Here is a 22,136-nt window from a genome sequence, read left to right on the forward strand (position 1 = left end):
CGGGGAAAAATGGGCTCAAGTTCCATCTCTGCCACGCACACTCACTGGATGATCTTAGGCAAATCATTTAATTTCTCTATGCCCTAAAAAGAAAAGGAGTACTTGTGGCACCTTAGAGACTAACAAATTTATTTGAGCATAAGCTTTTGTGAGCTACAGCTCACTTCATCAGATGCATTTGGTGGAAGTGAGCTGTAGCTCACGAAAGCTTATGCTCAAATAAATTTGTTAGTCTCTAAGGTGCCACAAGTACTCCTTTTCTCTTTGCGAATACAGACTAACACGGCTGCTACTCTGAAATCTGTCTATGCCCTAGTTTCCCAGCTGTAAAGAAAGGAGAAGTAATATTTCCTTTCTCCCACCTTTAGATTGTAAGCTCTGTGGGGTAGGAATCTTCTGATATTATGCATCTATATAGCGTCTAGCACAATGGGTTCCTGATCTTGGCTGGGCCCTCTGGGCACTAATGTAATACAAATATGTTTTCCATGTGGCTGTTTGTAAAGTGCTTTTGGGACCAATTCAAGTAATCTTTTTAGGGTTAACCAACTCTTTTTTTGGCCTGCATATCCCGATAGTGGATGACTGAGGTTACAAAGTTTCTGCACAAGGTATTCAAAAGTGTGGGGAAAACTGTACAGCATTTTCAGTTACACATTTCCTATTCTGTGAATTTAAAGCGTTTTGCAGTTCAAAGTTCTTTGGAGCCATTCAGCTAATTCCAGGGAAAGGTTGCTTTGGGGCAAATAAATAACCCAGTTTGGAAAGCAATGCATTTGCAACCTTGTGATATAAGTTACCAAAGAGAGCTATAAAATTACAGTTGACAGGAATTGGGGTAGCGGAGGGCATGGTAAATTGTTTCACAAGCCAAGAAATGCTAATGTCAGCTTTATACATATTCTATATTGTGTTATGTTTTTTTGTATCTCCAAAAATTTGAAAATATTTTGTTTGCAGCTACACAGGGACTTCAAACATAAAGGCAAACTGCAGCAATTAGTTATAATGCTATAACCCTAGGCAGCTACATAAATACATAGCTACGTTCCCTCATATGTGCTGGGAAATTGAGTTCAGGCTTGCAGTTTCCTTTCAATTCTTCTATTGGGAAGACAGGATCCACTTCCCCATGGAAAGGGCAGAAAATTCATCTAAAATCCATGGCTATTGGGCAGTCCATTGAAGACAAGAGCCATCAGCATGAGAACCCTGTGTTCAGCCCTGCTCTTTGCCCCCAATCCCTTTACCTCAGGTTGTATTGCATTCAGAGGGATTCCAACAGTAGCTTTTATTATTTTTTGTATTATTGGAGGTCTTATAGGCGCCAAACCAAGATTCGGGCCCTACTGTGCTAGGCACTGTACATGCACATAGAGTGATAGATACCCCTACCCACCAAAAAACTTACAATCCCAAGTAAATGTGGCAAGGGGAGAAAGGGGATCGGCCAGCGGCCTCAATGCTAATGCGAAGAAATGCCTGCACCACAAGTGGGTCATCACTGATCCCAGCAGAGGGTTTAGGGGCAGAACCACAGACCATTTTACATGGCAGAGGAAAGCAAAATCCACCCTTCTCCCCACCCAAGTAAATTAGGGAAATTCTGTGACGAGAGTCTCAGACAGATTTCCTCTACCAGACCATCTCCCACAAGTCTTTCTAGCCTAATGAGATTTGGGATAAAACAATTTGGTGGGGGCAGGAGAGAGAAGACAACTTTTCAGCGCAAAATCCAAAATGAACTTATCTACCCCCGAAAGCTTTGTGGTAACTTTAAGTAGGCTGTAGAGAACAAGAACGCGGTATCAAAAAAGCTGAATCTCTGAAAGTATACAAATAATACATTCTTTGGTTTGCGGAGGAAGGGAAGATATTTAGCCTCAAATAGTCACAAGGCTGCTTACATTTCTGTGTGATTTTCTTTTTGCTAATCTTGCTTCTGTTCATAATGGAACAAAACAGCATTAAAGACAAATATAAATTCAGACATATTTACAGAAACTCTGTGGATGATAAAACTTGTTAAAAACTGTCAGTTTTCAAAAGCTATTTACTAGCTTAATTGACAACTGAATGACTCACATGAACAGACTTCTGAACCACAAAAGACCTTTGTGCTTCAGCTTCTCCATCCTATGGAATGACAGTTAGCATGTTTTCAGTGCCTCTTTTTGCCTACATTACTGTATCTTCTGGTCTTTGCACTTTTATTTCTTTTGAAACATATAGCTTCCACAATGTGGAGCCTGGAATTATATATGGCTTGTAGTTTTCTTGGGCATTCCATAGCTTAGTTTGAAGTGAGTTTCTATAAGGTGGAATATGAAGCTCCCTCACCCAACTTCTGTACTCTACAGAGAGAAACCAAACCCCTTGAAATGTCACATGTCACACTGCATCTCACAGTAGCATTTTCCTGGGAAATCTGGGAAACTAGGGATGTAAATATCGGTTTAAAATGTTAACAGGTTCACAGATTAAAATTATATTGTTTAACCGGTTAACTGTTAACCGAGGTTCCTCCAGCCGGCCGGCATGGCGTGACTGGCAGCGCTCCGTCCATCCAGCACGGCATGACGAGGGCTGGGGCCGCTTCGGCATGGCTGGGGCTGAGGTCCTGCCGGGCCGTCCGTGGCCCCTCCGGCCAGCCCAGCGCACCCAGGGCAGGGCCATCTTGGGGTGGGGTCCCGCCCCAGCCGGCTCAGTGCTGGGGCCGCTCTGACCCTGCACGGCTAGGGGTGGGGTCCTGCTGGGCCGGTACGGACGGAAATGGGGCTGCCCGGCCCAGCGCAACCGGGGCTGGGACCACTCTGGCCGGTGCAGGGCTGCCAGGATTAATGGGTTAAGGTCGGTTAATAATAAGGCTAATGCTTACCGGTTATCCGTTTAACCTTTTACATCCCTATGAAAAGCAAGTGTTTTAAAAGTTAGTGATCCAGACCCTTCAACATGTGTAGGCAGCTTTGTGTCGCTCTAACAGTGGTATAAGCGCTCCAACATTCTTCCTGCAAGAACTACCTCTGAAAGGCAACTTGTAAAAATGTTGGTTGAGCGAGTCAGAATTCTCTATCAAGGAGCCAATTCCTGGAAAGATCATTTCTGGCCACAGTACTGGATGCACCTTCTAGTTTGGAGACACACAAGGCTAAGGTATGCCCATTTTCTCACCTCAGGACCCTAATATAGCCCTTCAGGTTCAGATGAACTGAAAATTTGTCTAATCAGCTCAATCCTTCTCTACTGAATACCTTAAATAATAAAAGATATGGTATATATAAAGTGGTATATATACTTAATTTAAATGTTGTAGGCTTACAAGAGCTACAAGAACAAAATGGTGCGATATGTTTTACTGTGTGTTAATTTAGACATGCAGTGCATGGTTATGTTTTGATTATATAACACTCGTAAGCTTGGAGTATCTGGAGTTATAGTTGTAGAATTTAAAGGGCATTTACTTGCCATCCAAGGTTCTTGATTTAGAACTTGTTTTGACTGTAACATGGTTTTGAGACCTTTGCCTTTATTGTTTTGTAAAAATGGAGAGACCTGACGGTGGTGTTCTAATTTGGTACTGATCTGTGGGATCTTCCTTATGCATGTCTCAACCATTTCCTTTACTGACAATTAAATAACAGACATTCCCAGCTGTAATCCTTGCAGTCTCTACAATTACTCTCCTCCAACGAGTAAGACACATTTTCTTAGCTGAAACATGGCTCTTAGTTTTTGCAGATGTAAGGGGACTGTTGTTCCCTTACTAAAACTCAGTGGGGGTGTTCTGGTTGGCTAGCTCCGAATACCAAAAGAAAGGGGAAATCAGGACCCTGAGACTGACAGTCCCCAGGAACCATGGGGAGAGGCCAATGCTCCAGGGCAGCCTGATTGACAGGGTGGACAGGCTAATCAGGGAGTCAGGAGGCCAGGCGGGTCCCAGACTCCATGTGAGCTGAAATTGCCTGGGTCAGACAGCGTGGGGTCGAGCTAAGGAGAAAACGGGCCCAAGCTGAGCTGAGCCATACCAGCCAGAGGGGCCAGAAGGGCAACCCAGGAAGCAGGTCAGTGCTGATAGTAGAGTCATAGAAGTTGCCCACGGAGCAGACCTGTGCTGGGAGGAGAGCTGTAGCAACCAGATCCAGAGGAGCCAGAGACAGAGCAGCAGCCATGTTGAGACAGAATGGAGCTGGAGCTGGAGCAGTTTGGAGCTGGGTGCAGTGAGCAGCTGTGGAGAGCGAGGAGGACCCTGGGCAGCAGGCCCAGCGCTGGGAGACGCCCCCAGCTAACATGCCTTGCAGGCCCGACTTGGAGGGGAATCATAATCCTGATGGGGCGGGGGCAACCCTGGGAAGAAGGGTCCTGCCAACTAAAGCCTGAGGGCATGTGACCACCGGAGCAAGTGTCTGACCTGCAGCAGCCCTGCAGCACAGCCAGGGCCTGATCAGGAGGCCTGGGACTTGTGAGGAACAGACTGAATTGCCCTTACATTCCAGAGATGCTGGTTGTGATGTCCCTGTGCCACAGAGCAGGGTTATGTGTTTTCCTTTAACCTTTCCCATTTTTCCTTTTTTTTAAAAAATGGATTGCTGTTTAATAAATTGTATTTCCTTTGAACTGTATGTAATGATCAGTAGGTCAGGGAAGCATCCAGTGCAGAGAGAGCACCCCAAAGTGGGGACACCCTAGCCCCTGCCCTAAGTGACCATGACAAGGTTGGGGCTCGAGCCCCCCAGGAATCCTGGGCCCAGCCTTGTTGGAGTTACAAGGACTCTGCCACACAGGAGAGTGGAAGGGGAGCCCTTGCGGTCAGGCAGGCCTCTGGGTAAAGGAAGTGGGAGCAAGGACTCAGATCCTTTCACTAGCCCCCTTCACCAGGGTAGTGGATAAGCCAGGAAAGTTCCCCACAATAGCAGGACCATTCCCCTGCTTACACAGATATTAACTATGCCAGATCTACTATTACTATAGTGTCAGTATCTGGAATAGTTCAGTTCCCAATATATCCCTGTATCTTTCAGAGATATACAATAAGCTGCAAGAAATAAGTTTTTTCTGAAATGTGGTGTAAGGCTGGTTCCTGGGAGTTTTTTTAAAATACTACAAAACAAAACCTGAACTTTTAAGGACAATGCTCTGGTACATTTGTCTGCAAGGAGCAGTACCTTACTTCATAAACTAATCAAGGAATCCCACTGATTTCTAAAGGAACTACTTGTGGAGAAAGGCATTAGTCAATATAAGGGTATCAGAATTGGGCCCTCAGTTTACAAACAGTTGAGGTTACCCCAAAGTGGTTAATGAATTTAGATAATTATTTGTGCTTCATTGACTCAAAAAGAGAAACTGATTTAAAAAAGATAAATGTGGCAAGTTACATGTTCATTAAATGAACCAATTCCTTTCTGTATTTAACATACTGCACAATTTATGTGAGCATAACATTTCCATCTTAATGCCACATTAGCAAGATATGAGTACTTGAAATGTACAGAGAAAAGTGACTAATGATCTCAGCACTAGCTACCATGGTCTGAAAATCCTTGTCCATAAAGTAATATTACATGGACTGGGCATCAGAGGCCCTGATTCTAGTCCCAGCTTGATGAAGGACTCACTGGATCAAGTGCCGCGGGCCTCAGACCAATGCCTGCAGGGTTGACGAGTGAGACGGTGCAGGAGGGGGCTCTAGGCTGGGAGGTGGAACCGAGGTGTTGAGAGTATGAGAGGGGCTCCGGGCTGAGGCAGGGAGTTGGGGTGTGGGTACGGGCTCTAGGTTGGGGGTGCAGGCTCTGGGGTAGGGCCAGAAATGGGGTGTTCAGGGTACGGGGGGGAGGAATCATGGCCAGGGCACAGGGTTGGGGTGTGGGGGTATGTGAGGGCTCCGACTGGGAGTGCAGGAGGCTGCTCTGAGCTAGGACTGAGGGTTTCGGAAGGCGGAAGGGGGAAATCAAGGCTGGGGCAGGGGTTGAGGCACGGGAGGGAGTCGGGGTGCAGGCTCTTGGCAGTGCTTACCTCAAGCAGCTCCTGGAAGCAGTGGCTTGTCCACCATCTGGCTCCTATGCAGAGCCGTGGCCAGGTGGCTCTGTGCACTGCCCTGGCCGCAGGCAACGCCCCCACAGTTCCTATTGGCCATGGTTCCTGGCCAATAGGAGCTGCAGAGCTGATGCTTGAGGCAGGGGCAGTGTGCGGAGGCCCGTGGCTGTCCTAATGGGCATAGACGCCAACTCCGTGGGAGCTCCAGGGCTGGAGCACCCACGGGGAAAAAATTGGTGGGTTCTCTGCACCCACAGGCTGTTCCCCACCTCCGCCTCCTCCCCTGAGCGTGGCCCCGTGTCCTGCTTCTCCCCCCTCCCTTCCAGTGCTTGCCGTGCGAAACAGGAGGAGGAATGCTGTGCACTGGGGGGAGAGGAGGGGCTGAAGTGCAGATTTGCGGAGGGGTCCAATAGGGGCAGGGATGGGGTGGAGTCAGGGCAGGGGCAGGCGCCTGTGCCTATAGGCAGGAACCGGAAGGGGGGCATGCTGCTGCTTCCGGGAGTGGCGCGGGGCCTGGGCAGGCAGGGAGCCTGCTTTGTCCCGCTGCGCTGCCAACCGGACTTTTAATGACCTGGTCAGCAGTGCTGACAGGAGCTGCCAGGATCCCTTTTCAACTGGGCATTCTGGTTGAGAACCGGACACCTGGCAACCCTACCCCCTGACTCATCAGGATCTGCTGACTAGCAGAAGACTCCTGACTGGTCACTTCTCCATAAAGCTTCCTGTTCCTGCCACACCCCTTGTCTGAGCAACTAGTGTCTAGGCCTGCTGTTGACCAGACCTCTAAGACCAAGTTCCTACTTCCTTGTTGCATTTTCCCTCCTTGCTCCCATTACCTCACGTCATTCCTACTCCCTCGCCCTAACTCCAGTTATTGCCCCTTCGGGCAACTCTGACACTGGCTTTGACCCCGGGTGTGACTTCTGGCTCTGACTCTGGTTTAACACTTGACGTGGCTTCTAACTCTGACTCCAGTCTGACCTCTGGAGTGATTCTTGACTATAACCCCACCTCTACTGTGGGCTTTGACCATTAGGAGGCCCTGACACATTGTGTGATTTCAGCCAAGTCAATTAGCTTCTCAGAACAACAGTTGTGTCAGCTACAGTAAGGAATTAATAATACATACCCTTGTAAAATGCCATGAGATCTCTGGATGAAGATATTAAAGAGCCTATGCACTAATTAATGCTCATGTGCTTCACAAGGTTTTTTTGGGGTTTTTTTTTTTTTAGGGCTGTCAAGCAATTAAAAAAATTAATTGTGATTAATTGCACTGTTAATAATAGAATATAATTTTTAAAATATTTTTGATGTTTTCTATATATTATCAATGTATTGATTTAAATTACAACATGGAATACAAAGTGTACAGTGCTCACCTTTATATTTACTTTTGATTACAAGTGCTTGCACTATAAAAAAATAGTATTAGTATTATTAAAAAATAGAAATAGTATTTTTCAATTTACCCAACACATATACTGTAATGCAATCTCTTTATCATGAAAGTTGAATTTACAAATGTAGAATTCTGTACAAAAACAACTGCATTCAAAAATAAAAATGTAAAATTTTATAGCCTGCAAGTCCACTCAGCCCTATTTCTTGTTCAGCCAATCCTCAGACAAACAAGTTGGTTTATATTTGCAGGAGATAATACTGCCTGCCTCTTGTTTACAATGCTACCTGAAAGTGAGAACAGGTATTCTGATGGCACTGATGTAGCCGGTGTCACAAGATATTTACATGCCAGATACGCTAAAGATTCATATATCTCTTCATGCTTCAACCACCATTTCAGTGGACATGCATCCATGCTGATGACAGGTTCTGCTCAATAACCGTCCAAAGCAGTGCATACTGGCGCATGCTGATTTTCATTATCCGAGTCAGATGCCACCAGCAGAAGGTTGATTTTCTTTTTTGGTGGTTTGGGTTCTGTAGTTTCTGCATCGGAGTGTTGCTCTTTTAAGACTTCTGAAAGCATGCTCCACACCTCGTCCCTCTCAGATTTTGGACAGCACTTCAGATTCTTAACCCTTGGGTCAAGTGCTTGTAGCGATCTTTAAAAATCTCACATTGGTACCTTCTTTGCGTTTTGTGAAATCTGCAGTGAAAGTGTCCTTAAAAGGAACAACATGTGCTGGGTCACCATCAGAGACTGCTATAACATGAAATATATGGCAGAATGCAGGTAAAACAGAGCAGGGGACATACAATTCTCCCCCAAGGAGTTCAGTCACAAATGTAATTAACACATTTTCTTAATGAGTATCATCAGCATGGAAGCACGTCCTCTGGAATGGTGGCCGAAGCACGAAGGGGCATATAAATGTTTAGCATATCTGGCATGTAAATACCTTGCAATGCTGGCTACAAAAGTGCCATGCAAATGCCTGTTCTCACTTTCTGGTGACACTGTAAATAAGAAACGGGCAGCATTATCTCCTGTAAATGTAAACAAACTTGTTTGTCTTAGCGATTGGCTGAACAAGAAGTGGGACTGAGTGGACTTGTAGGCTCTCAAGTTTTACATTGTTTTGTTTTTGAGTGCAGTTATGTAACAAAAAAAATCTAATTTGTAAATTGCACTTTCACAACAAAGAGTACTTGTATGAGGTGAATTGAAAAATACTATTTCTTTTGTTTATCATTGTTACAGTGCAAATATTTGCAAAAAATATACAATTTGATTTCAATTACAACACAGAATACAATATATGTGAAAATGTAGAAAAAACATGCAAAATATTTAATAAATTTCAATTGGTATTCTATTGTCTAATAGTGCAATTAAAACTGCAATTAATTGCGATTAATTTGAGTTAATCGTGTGAATTAACTGTGATTGACAGCCCTGTTTTTCATTATTTATTATTATAATTATTCCTATTTCACAGAGAGAATCAGTCAGTGTCAGAAAGGGAAACAGAATTTAGGAGGTCTTGGCTCCAAATGTTGTAGTCAGACCATACCACTTGATTAGTATATTAAAAGAAAGAAGGCAGGTTTTGAGGACAATAACCCAAATAGTTGAAATAACCTTTTGCAGGATCAAACATACTAAAAATTCAGGAAATTCCAAAGTTCAAGTTGTCTCTGTCTCTCCAACACTGCCAGAACAATTGCGACATTTGTACAATCATAAGGCAAGACACTTGCCTTTTTTTTTTTAAATCAAAACTGCAGCCAGTCATTTATAGAAGTCCTTCACATTCACCAAAAGAAATAAATCATGATGCAACAAATTATTTGAAGTACACAGAATCTTTGATGATGCACTTAATTCCCGTCCACACACTTACAAGCATTTCAGTACAAAACACCAGAGACCGAGCTGGCAACAGAAACAAAATCAAAACAGAATGTAGGTAGTTAATATGCACGTCCTCTGGAATAGCTAAGCGGAGAGACAACTAGAAAATATAGCAAGATGGCTTAAAATTCAAACAAATTCTCTTATGGGAAACAAAGAGAATGAATCTGACTGAGAACCATGGATATCTGGTCTTACTCCCCACTTGAAGAAATGTTAGGAAAAGATATGACTTGGGAGTGCTGGTAAGAGACACCAGGTTATTTCCTGTCCCCTGTCACATTGAGTTAGTTTATAACCTTGTCACTTCTAAATTTTTTCATGTGACAACAGAACAGATGAGATTTAGCTAATTCAACATTAACTAAATGTCTGCATTTAACATCCTCCATCTCCCCTCCCCCCCAAAAGCCAATATTTGCTGTCTCCTTCTGTTTACTTCCAAGATGAACTGAGGACTGTATCTCTATGACAAGATCTTGATAAATATGTTTCTGGTGGTGGGAGGATGGGAAAGTATATATTTCTCCGTCAGGGATCTTGTCTCAAAGAAGTCATTTATTGATGCATTTCCGCTTTCATATTCCTATTGTTTTATATAAAAGTGTTCTAGCTTGCAATTTAAGAAGACCATTATTGCAATTCAGATAATCTGAGTATACGCTGTAAAATTTACAATACACAAATGTAATTAAGGTCTGAGACAGTAGGGAGCAGAACATACACAGCATGAGCTATTTTTTTCTTTTGTTAATCTGAAAATATTCCAGGGTTTTTATTAATATATAAAAAGAGAATGACAATAGAATTCTAAATGAAGTCCAAACTATTAAGGTAATTACACTGTATTTGGAAGATACAAAGGATACCACAAAATAAAAAGATTATCAGCTTCAGCCACTGTTACTGTTGGACGTCCAATTACTCTGATCCAAGAGGAAACTAACAGCTCATTATTTCAATTATTTCATTTCAATCACTATTATTTCAATTATAATCCTTATCAATGCATGGCTTGAGTAAAATTCTGTAATTTCTGTTTATTACTAGTTGTAGAATGTTACGTATCTTTATCAAAGAAAAACGTAAAATACAAGCAACTTTTTCCTCTCTTTAAAATACTGTGAGTCACAAGTAGGACGGAAGGGAACAAAATGCAGGATGATACCATGCTGGGAACAAGAACATGGAAAATGTGGCCACAATGGGTTCTCCCGCCCATTTCATACAACTATAAGAGTCCTATACTTCTCATCCGTTACACATCATTTACTGTACATTTATAAGCAAAGTACCAAGTGATTACACAAAACAGTATTAAGTGTTACCTGTTAGGTCTGAGCCATTTCAATCCCTCGTGAAGCAAAGCCATTAATTCTATTTTATTTACAAAAGACTACGAGGTTAGCTCTCACACAGTATGAAAAGATATTGGACTACAAATGAACCCAATGATGACGTGTGATCATTCAAGAGGAAAGCATGTAGCCACTGGGAAATATTCTGATTTCATAAGGTTGATGTGGGATATTGATATGAAATTCATTCCAGCATGTATATAACTCAGAATCCAAAGTGACAAAGAAAGTTACTGACATTTTTCATCCACTGGTCGTTTTGAAATCTTAGTTCAGAGAATTAAGCTTGGGCTGTCTTGGTGGGATAACAGAAGGCACAATACCCTGCTAGACAGGAGAGAACATAAGAACATAGAATGGCCCTACTGGGTCAGACCAAAGGTCCATCTAGCCCAGTATCCTGTCTTCCGACAGTGGCCAGTGCCAGGTGCCCCAGAGGGAATGAACAGAACAGGTAATCATCAAGTGATCCATCCCCTGTCGCCCATTCCCAGCTTCTGGCAAACAGAGGCTAGGGACACTATTCATAAGAAGACTAATGGGGGCAGATTGGGGATGGATGTGAAGAAATGAGAATCTACATGACCACCTACACAGTCTCTATGGATAGAAATTTCATGATTGAAAAATAAGGGTATAGCAGTAGGAATATACTACTGACCACCTGACCAGGATAGTGACAGTGATTGAAATACTCAGGAAGATTAGTGAGTTCAAAAACAGAAAACCCAATAACAATGGAGGATTTCAACTATTTCCATATTAAATGGGTATATGTCACCTCAGGACAGGATGCAGATGTAAAATTTCTAGAGACCATTAATTACTACTACTTAGAGCAGCTAGAACTGGAACCCACAAGAGGCGAGGCAATTCTTGATTTAGTCCTAAGTGCAGCACAAGTTCTGCTGCAAGAGGTGCATACAGCTGAATCGCTGAGTAACAGCAACCATAATGTAATTAAATTTAACGGCCTTGCGGGGGTGGGGGGGGGGGAGAATATCAAAGAAACCCATCACAGTAGCACAACTTCAAAAAGGGGAACACCACAAAAATAATGAAGCTACTTAAATGGAAATTAAAAGGGATAGTCATAGGAGTGAAATGCCTGCAAGTTACATGGAAACTATTTAAAACCGCCATAATAGAGGCTCAAACTAAATATATCCCCATCCTCCCACCTGCCTCCACTGCTTTAAAAAAAAAGTAGTAAGATGACCAAAAACATGCCACTGTAGCTAAACAGCAGGGTAAAAGAGACAGCTAGAGACAAAAAGCCACCTTTTCCAAAGTGGAAGTCAAATTCTACCAAGGAAAATAAAGAGGAACAAACTCTGTCAAGTCAAGTATAACCAGGCAGGCCAAAAAAGAATTTGAACAGCAACTAGCAAAAGACAAAAAATAAAATAAAAAAATTGCTGTTAGTTTTTGTAAGAACATCAGAAACAGGAAGTTTGCCCAACAATCAGTGGGGCCACTAAATGATTGAGCTGCTGAAGGAGCACTCAGAGGACCAGGCTGTTGCAGAGAAACTAAATTAATTCTTTGCATTGGTCTTCACCACAGAGGATGTGAGGGAAATTCCCACACCCGAGCCATTCTTTTTAGGTGACAAATCTGGGAAACCATCCCAACTTGAGATGTCACTAAAGAAGGTTTTGGAACAAACTGATAAAATGAAACTGTAATAAGTCACCAGGACCAGCCAAGAGTTCTGAAGGAACTCAAATATGAAACTGCAGAATTAACAACTATGGTATGTAACCTATCACTTAACTCAGCCTCTGATGTAATGGCGATTGTTTAAAAAGGCTTGAGAGGTGATCCTGGAAATTAGAGGCAGGTAAGCCTAACTTCAGTACCAGGAAAACTGGTTGAAACTATAATAAAGAACAGAATTATCAGAGACATAGATGAACATGATATGTTGGGTAAGAGTCAACATGGCTTTTGTAAAGAAGAAATCATGCCTCACCAATCTTTTAGAATTCTTTGAGGGGTCCAATAAGCATGTGGACAAGGGTGATCCAGTCAATCTAACGTACTTGGACTTTCAGAGGGCCTTTAATAAACACCTACACCACAGGCTTGTAAGCAAACTAAGCAGTCGTGGAATAAGAGGGAAGGTCCTGTCATGGATCAGTAACTGATTAAAAGAAACTAAACAAATAAGAGGAAAAATCATCAATTTTCACAATGGAATGAGGTAAATAGCAGAGGGTCCCCAAGGATCTGTACTGGGACCTGTGCTGATCAATATATTTATAAACGATCAGGAAAAGTGGCTAAACAGAGGTGGGAAAGTTTGCAGATGATACAAAATTACTCGGGATAGTTAAGTCCAAAGCTGACTATGAAGAGTTACAATGGGATCTCACAAAACTGGGCAATGAGGCAACAAAACAGCAGATGAAATTCAGTGTTGGTAAGTGCAAAGTAATCTACATTAGAAAAAATAATCCCACCTATAGATATAAAATGATGGGTTGTAAATTAGCTGTTATCACTCTGAAAAGAGATCTTTAGGTCACTGTGGCTTGTTCACTGAAAACATCTGCTATTTGTGCAGAAGCAGTCAAAAAAAGCTAACAATGCTAGGAACCATTAGGAAAGGGATAGATAATAAGACAGAAAATATCATAATGCCACTATATGAATCCATGATACCCAATGTTTCCTCTAATTTCCATCCATGTGTGGAATAAATTTTGTTATGTGCATTGAGGTATCTGCAGATGTGCGCCACCAGTAGAAACAAAAAACCAAGATAATATATATTTTTTAAAAAAGTTACCATAGGGCTAATTACTCCAGCCAGGACAGGTTAGGCATTTTAGAACTCACTACCCAAAGAATTTAAGTGTAAAAAATAAAAATTATGAAATGCATAGACCAGTCAAAACTCTAAAATAACACACTTTGAAAGAATAAAATTACAGAGAATACATGTGCATTGCAGGAAGTACCAAGAAGTAACAACCCCAATAATACAAGTATGTGTTGGGATGTGTGTGTGTGTGTGTGAAAGAAAGAGAGAGACACACACACTCAGACACACTGACTGTGTGAGCTGGCTGCTGGGGAAACGATCTCTTTAAGAAAGGCACTCATTCACTCTCTGTTCACAGCAGCAGCTCTGAATCCTGGGCCAGGCTGAGTCCCCTGCCTCTCCCTGGTCTGCGGAGATGGGGATACAGGGGCAGGGGCGGGGAAGACAGACACCCTGACATCAGCACCCTCCTCCCCCCCCGCACAGCCAGCAGGAGGGTCCTGGGAGCAGCTGCAGGACGGAGCAATGTGGGGGAAGGGGCACCTGAACACATGCTGCCAGTTGTGTGTGCTCTGCTTATCAGCTGGGCTGCATTTTAATTTCTCCTGGGTGGCTGAGAAAGCACGCAGCTTACAGGGAACACAGGTGGTAACCCCACATTGCAGTCTTCTATTTGCCACATGTTAAAAAGATATATTAGAATTGGAAAAGGTACAGAGAAGGGGAAAAAATGATTAGGGGTATAGCACAGCTTCCATATGAGGAAAGATTAAAAGACTGGTACTGGTTAGCTTGGAAAGGAACCGACTAAGGGGAGATATGTCAGAGGTCTATAAAATCATGACTGGTGTGGAGAAAGGAATGAGGAAGTGTTCTTTACTCTTTCCCATAACACAAGAACCAGGGGTCACCCAATGAAATTAATAGGCAGCAGGTTTAAAAACAAACATAAGGAAGTTCTTCACACAACACACAGTGAACCTGTGGAACTCATTGCCAGGGGATGTGGTCAAGGCCAAAACTATACCTGGTTCAAAAAAAGAATTATATAAATTCATGGAGGATAGGCCTACCAGTGTGTATTAGCCAAGACAGTTATGGATGCAACCCCATGCTGTGGATGTCCTTAAACCTCTGCCTGAAGTGGGCACTGGATTATATGGGATGGACAGGAGGTAGAAGTGGGCCAGTACAGGCCAGTATGGTGTACTGGTAAGAAGTGGCTGCCAGTACGGGCCTGTACATAGCCAACAAGTGGCAGCTCTTTAACATCACTGCCCCTTTTGCCCCCCCGCCCCTGGGCCAATGAGGGGGGCAGGGGCAGCTGCTCCGGAGCCGGCGATTTAAAAGGGCCCAGAGCTTCTGTTGCCACCGCTGCTACCACAGCCAGAGCTCTGGGCCCTTTAAATTGCTGGAGCCTGGCCCCTTCCGCCTGAGGCCCCGCCCCTTCAGCCCAAGGCCCCACCCCTTCTGGAGGCCCAGAGCTGGGCCCTGTACCAGTAAGACTTTTAAATTACTTTCATCCCTGGGGATGGATCACTCGATAATTGCCCTGTTCTGTTCATTCCCTCTGAAGCACCTGGAACTGGTCACTGTCAGAAGACTGGATACAGGGTTAGACTGACCATTGGTCTGACCCACTATGGCCATACGTACTTATTCTCTACCAACCAGACTCCTCAAGAAAAATACATTAAACTGGATTAACAAGTCTGTGGCTCTTTTAGGGATAACTTCCAGTAAAGACAATTTAATCTCTTCAGTACATGACCAGGACAATCAGACGAACATGAACCATTTACTCCTCAAGAGAAAAGAGTTTGTTTAAACTCTATTCTATTTGGACAATTTATTTGACCAACTTCTTTGCAACTGTTAACTATTTACTTCTTCAGCAGTTGTATGCTATATACCTTCAGGTCACACATACATTTTCTGTTTCCCTAGTAATAAATCACAGATGCAACAACTTTTACAAAAGGGAAAACTAAATAATCCCACTGATTAGCTGCTAAATTTTAGAACTTTTAGTGCCATCTCAGCTTCATAACTCTGCTCAAAACCAAAATATTGCTACAGGGGCCTTTAGATCTGAACTTGTTGTGGTCGTTATCCAAAAAAGGAATTAATGGATTCCCAGGACAATGACATAAAGAAACAGTCTGTGATATAAACAAAACAAAAATATTTAATGGGTTCAAAGTATTTTGCAAAAATCAGTCTCCACAGCCTCCATGTGATGCATACACAAATTTTATTACTCCCTATTTTACAGAGAGGGAAGCTAATGAAAGGGGAAGCTAAATTACTTGCTCAAAGCGACAGAGTCAGTGTCAAAGTTATGTCCGTCATTCTGTGCGGGCTTTACTAGATCGGACATATGGGAAACATTCTTTAAACTGAGCTTTTTGCTTACAAGGTAAGCAAGTCTTGCTGGCTAATGGATCAGTCCTGTTAATTGGCAATCATTACTCTCTTTTGCATTTCAAGGGAGATTTTAAACGAGGTAGCTAACTAGACTAATCATTCAGCATCCCTAATTCATACAGCTACGAGGTCGGGTTATTGTTATAGATGTACTGAAGCAGAAAAGGCTTGGGAACGCTGACCTATCTGTCAGATTTAATCAGGCCCAATACAATTCAATTTGGTAATCAGTTTGACAAATCTTACCTTCATAGGCTCTAACACAAATATATTTTATATTGCACTGAGCTGCATGGTCTAGAATAAGATTGTTTTTATTTGGACGAGCTATAGACGTGTTGGGTCAGATTTTTGGGGAGTGGGGAAGCACACTGTTTTCAAATTGAAAAGCCTAAAATTAGGGATATAAATCTATGTGAGACACTTGAAAAAAACCGTCTGAATACCTAACTGTAAAATGATATCTTTGTCTTTAGACACATTTGAAAATTGTGGCCATAATCTATTATTTTAATGTTAAACTATGGTTACTATGTGAAATTAAGATTATAACAATTTTTTGTATAAAAAGCCAAAATTAAAGGGGAATTACAGTGCTGTACAATAAAGGCTGTATAGATAAATGTGTGAATATAATTAAAATTCAAAACTACCCAATGGGAATTAAATACCCGGAGAAGCCTCGGTCTGTGAAAAGTTCAGATTGTGTGTCTTGGAAGTAGTCATCTTGCAAGGCAGAGAGCAGTAGCATTGCATCTCTCTTTCCCATAGCACACCTGTGGCCATACACCACCACCTCATAGCTCCACCCAAGCTTTACCCAGAAAGGAAACTTCTTTCTAGCGGCTACTTAGATTCCAGCAAGTAGCAAGGTTGTCCTCACCCTTGAATCCTGGTACCTTGAATCCTGGTAAGTCATCAATCCTGGTACCTCCTTACCAAGCATCCAGTCCTCCCTTCTGAACCTTCCCCACTTCATTTCCCTCTGATGATTTTGGGAATATCCAGGTTGGTCAGCAAAGCATTCCTGTCCTCCAACCCATAGGAAGTTCAAAACAGAAGCCTGGATATTTGGATCATGGAGCTGAGAGAGGAGGAGAACCAAGCCAGGATTGTTACCAGATTCATAGGTTTGTAACAAGATGGGCTATTAACCAGAATCCAGGTTTAGGCTTCAGAGATGTTTGCTCTCTGGGTCAGGGCGGGATGGACAATGCAAAATTTTTCAACCAGCCTGACAACCCTACAGAAGAAGGATGGCCCAATGGTTAGATCTGTGGCCTAGCACTGGGTAAACCTCAGTTCAATTCTCTGCTCCACGACAGGCTTCCTGTGTGACCTTGAACAAGTCACTTAGCCTTTCTTTGCCTCAGTTCCCCATCTGTAACATGGGGATAATAGCATTTCAATATCTCATGGGGTATTGAGAGGTTGAATATATATATTGATAGTATATTTTAGTTAGTTATACAGCCCCCATTACTGTAGTACCTCCCAAAACTATAATGTAGTCATCCTCACAATACCCCATGAGATATCGAAATTGTGTATTTTCCCAGAAATAAACCAAACAAATCTCATCAAAATAGTTAAGGATGAGAATACATTTCTTAAAACAGTGTTTTCCAAATGGTGGAATGCAGGAAGTATCTAAATGGGTCCCAGACTTGGGAAAGAGGCCAGACAGTAAGACCACCCTGGAACTCCTGTCCATGGGGCTGGGCCTGGCTCCCTGTTCCGGGTGTTGCAACCTGGTGCACAGAGTCACAGTACCACTCAGGTTGGCCTGGCTGCCTGTCCTATGAGTGGTGTTGTGATCTGATGGACGGGGTGGTAGAGCCACTCATATTTGGCCAGGTCATGATGGAGTGGTGGCTGGGCCAAATCTGAGTGGTGCTGCAACCCTGTGCACCAGGTTGCCATACTTGTAGTGGGGAGCTGGGCCACCCTATGGTACAGAAGACACTGCCACAGGGTGAGCGACGGGCAGGCTTGCTCTCCAACCCCCAGGCTTCCCCTCCACGCTGCGCTGGGATTAGGGTTCCAGTACTGGGGATGCTGCAGGTGGTGGGTGCGCCTCAGTGGGGCGAGGAGGAGGAAACGGCAGCAGCAGTAGAGGAGGAGAATGGCACTGGCCTATGATTTTGCCCTGTCTCACTCTGAATTTGGACCTGGAGAGGATGCAGAAAAAAAAAAAATTCACAAAATGCAGTTGATGGGTTGCCTTAGTAAAAATTTTGGGAACCTCCGTCTTAAAACCCCCTCACTATTTTATTATAATCTCTACTCAATCTTCTCCAAGTGGCAGGAGATCTATACTAGCTGCTACTCAAAATAAGCCTGTATCTGCTTGGTTATATATGTGCACAAGGAGTATGGAGTTTCCTAGTATGCTATGACCTACATCCTGCTTCGGGTAGGGGGTAATCACAGGCTCTTACAGTAAAGATTACAGGGGCTCACACATGCAGGGTGGACAGGATCCAGGTTGATCTTTGGCCCATATTCAGAGAATAAAGTGTCCATTTCACAGAGGGTAAGGAAAAGGAGTACAGTGGGTCTGTAGTCCACAGCAGGTTGGTGTCTCCAGCCTATGCAGTGAAGGGTCAGATGTGGGATGCTGTGTTCTCTGGCCTGTAGCGGCAGGATGGGAAACGGTGTTCTCCAGCATGCTGGTGTTAGATGGATATGCAGTTCACAGCTCAGCATGCTGAGTTTTCCCAAGAACTGTGGGCATGGTCACCCATGTTGGAAAAAACATGAAATAAAGTGATGCAGGGATTAGGATTAGAATTTTACTGAGGATTTCCTGTCTTTTGAGCTTTTATAACAAGTAACTTTGTAAAAATTATAAATAAAATTATGTATTATTAAAATATAATTATTAAAATAATAATAAATGTGTTCAAATAACATTACTCAATTTTGACAGAATTCATTGTTAGGGTATTATGATATCTTAAAATAAACCAATTTTCCATCCGATTCTGAATTATAGAAGAAAATATTAATGGACACTAGAATAAAAATTTGAGCAGTGTAATGCTCTTATATAAAATCAGCTCCCTCAAAGAGATTTCTGTTTTGCTCATGACCTGCATGTGCACTCTGGAAAAGAAGTCTGTGCACCCACAGGCATGCCCAAACCCTTCAGTTTGTTTCCAGAGCTTGGGCACCAACACCTCCATGAACTAGCTGTGAGCAGAATGTGCAGTCATCTGATTACCATGCAAGTGAATATGCTAAGCTTCCATACAGTAGTTGCTTTGCTTCCCTGTAATCCCATGTCCAGTGCTATGACAACCAACTGAAGAAAAAATACTGTTTGTTTGGCAGTCTGGGACAATCAAAACCCCAGTATGAATGAGTAAAATCTCTTTGCTTACTGACCAACAGCACATTCCTCATGCAAAACTCAGAACTGGCCTCCTATCTTAGTTACTGTGCAAATACTAATCCATTACAGAAGAAATACATAATATGCCCAACTAGCTCATGTAATGCTTTACTAAACTGCTCCCTGCAGTCAACTGTGCCAAACTCTACTCTACGGTTTTTCCTTCTAAACAGCATCTATCATTAAATACTGTGACAGGATCAGGCCAGATGGATATAGGAGAGTAATAGAAGGCAGATGTATTAGCCCCAGGCTAAGTAGGTCCCTTTTCCCTGGGTAAAATAACAGGGAAGGTTCCAGAACAATCAGGAACCTTCTGGAGACAATTAAGACAGGCAATTAAGACAGATTAGAACACCGGCAGCCAATCAAGAAGCTGCTAGAATCAATTAAGGAAGGCTAATCAGGGCACCTGGGTTTTAAAAAGGGAGCTCACTTCAGTTTGTGGTGCGCATGTGAGGAGCTGGGAGCACAAGGCACTAGGAGCTGAGCGTGAGAACGTGGACTGATGGAGGACTGAGGTGTACAAGCATTATCAGACACCAGGAGGAAGGTCCTATGGTGAGGATAAAGAAGGTGTTGGGAGGAGGCCATGGGGAAGTAGCCCAGGGAGTTGTAGCTGTCGCACAGCTGTTCCAGGAGGCACGCTAGACAGCTGCATTCCACAGGGCCCTGAGCTGGAACCCAGAGTAGAGGGTGGGCCCGGGTTCCCCTGAAATCCTCTCAACTCCTGGTCAGACACAGGAGTCGTCGATCTGGACTGTGAATTCAGAAAAACGGCCAAGCTGAGGGCTGCCGTGAAGCTCCAAGGCGAGCAAATCTGCCAATAAGCGCAAGACCCACCAAGGTAGAGCAGGAATTTTGTCACAATACATATGGTCATCTAATGAATAAGGGTACAACTCCCATCTGCAAAAGCTCCTAGAATATCAGTGCAATGAAGCAAAGGTGGCATACTCTGCATCTGAATGTTCCTTGTCCAGATTCACAGGATCTCCATTTCCTCCATGGAAAGGCTGATATGGCCTGTAGCTTGACTAACTTTTTTCAGGAAGAAAATTATAGGATTATAGTACTTAAATTGGATATTCTCTCCGTATACCACTGGAATCTTCACACGACAAAACAGCACTTCTTGTAGGTCATCTGAGTGATATATGTTTGCCTCTAGCTCACATGGCCTATACCTCACAGCAGGGAGACTTCAGAGACATATTAGGACGCATCTACAACTAATTCTAGAATATGGAATGCTGCAGGTGACTGGACTCTAAGGAATGACTAAGTTTAAAAACCCATGTTAGAATCATGTACAACTTCTCTCCCATCCCCCACAAAAAATAGAACAAAAAAGCTGCAACAGAAAACCCATTCCAAATCTGAAATATTTTATTTAAATGGAACAAATGTATGTTTCTGATTGAATTTTTAAAACAACTCAAGATGTGATATTATGTTATCATCAACCTGTGCTGAGCTCTGAAAGTGTTCCCTTGGAAATAAGACATAAAGGTAAAAAAAAAATTTAAGTGCCTAAGTGATTTGTGAGCCCATGACCCATTTTCAAAAGCAACTCAAGAGCCCAAGTCTCACTGAAAGTCAATGGCACATCAGCACTTTTGAATATGATACCCACGATAATTGCATCACCCTATGTTTGCTACAGCTGAGAAAACATCTATTCTAAATCACCTGGTTTCCAAAAACCTTTTGGTTTGGAACAAATACCATTTTGGGATGACAAATTGTAACATTCTGTTTGCATGTTTTATAAGTTGGTAAAAGGTGGAAAAACAAATAAAATTCTAGTAATCTCCTACTGCTCAAAAACATTTTTAAGTGATTTTGTGTTTGGTGAAAAACTGAAAAAAGAAAAATAATGCATACTTCTAAAACAGTCAAAGTTGCCTGGACTGTGTCCTGATTGGTGTGAAGAGTTTTTTGGGGGGATATGTTGAGCCCTACACAGCATATATGTTTCAAGTCAGACTAGAAATCACACTGGTAACTTCTGGACTTGAAAACTATGGAAGTATTTTCTATACGTTCTGTATCTTTATAGATTAGGTTGCCTACTTGCTAAAGTTATCTATGACCTGTTACAGCTTGTGTGCCCAGAACAAGGAGTATATTTGTGGTTGGATCAGATCCTTTAAAATAAAAATCCTGGAAAGGTACCTATAACTTGGAGTTATGGGTTACTTTTGCACCAATATTTTGAGGCTGCATTATGAGCCTCCTGAGGCTGAGCTTTACTGGGACGTCATAAAGAAATGTACAACTGAAGTGCCAAAGGCTGGATTCATCTCCCTGGGTAGTAGGAGAGAATGAGGTTCAGGACATTACTACACACTTAAAAAGCTGTGACAAATGCTCTCCCATTGTGCAGAGGACAAGGTCATAGCTCTACCCAGACATCTACGCTGGTAGTGTGAGGTTTAGGAGGTTGCCTATGGAAATCCAAAAGCCAATGGAGTCCTAACCACAGAGGTCTTGCCCCCTTCTTGTCTACTGGAATGCTGGGAGACAGATATGCTTGCTTCTGTGTCGGTATATCAGAGGACTGCAAATTGCTCCTTGCACCATCTCCATTGCTGTGCAGGCAGATGCATAATTTAGCACTGGGAGTTGGAGTGCTGGCATAGAGCAAATAAATTATATAATCTCACTCCCTAGAACACTGAAACAAAACTAACAGCATATCACTTAAAAAAACAAAAACAAAAACAAAAAAAACACACCACAGCCAAACACTGGATGGTTCAGCCTTGGCAAGATCTCTGAAGTAGTTTTGCAAACACAAATTTAATTTTTGAAAAGTAAATGTTTAAA

The 22,136-nt window shown here is 42.7% G+C and overlaps 1 protein-coding gene across 7 annotated transcripts in view; it reads right to left on the minus strand.

The window, feature by feature from the left end:
* Positions 1-22,136, minus strand: part of PPFIBP2 (PPFIA binding protein 2) — a 205,280-nt gene that overhangs the window by 133,002 nt on the left and 50,142 nt on the right. The gene's annotated exons all lie outside the window — the stretch shown is intronic.

Source organism: Dermochelys coriacea, chromosome 6 (genome assembly GCF_009764565.3).
Source record: "Dermochelys coriacea isolate rDerCor1 chromosome 6, rDerCor1.pri.v4, whole genome shotgun sequence".
In the NCBI taxonomy this organism is placed as follows: domain Eukaryota; kingdom Metazoa; phylum Chordata; order Testudines; family Dermochelyidae; genus Dermochelys; species Dermochelys coriacea.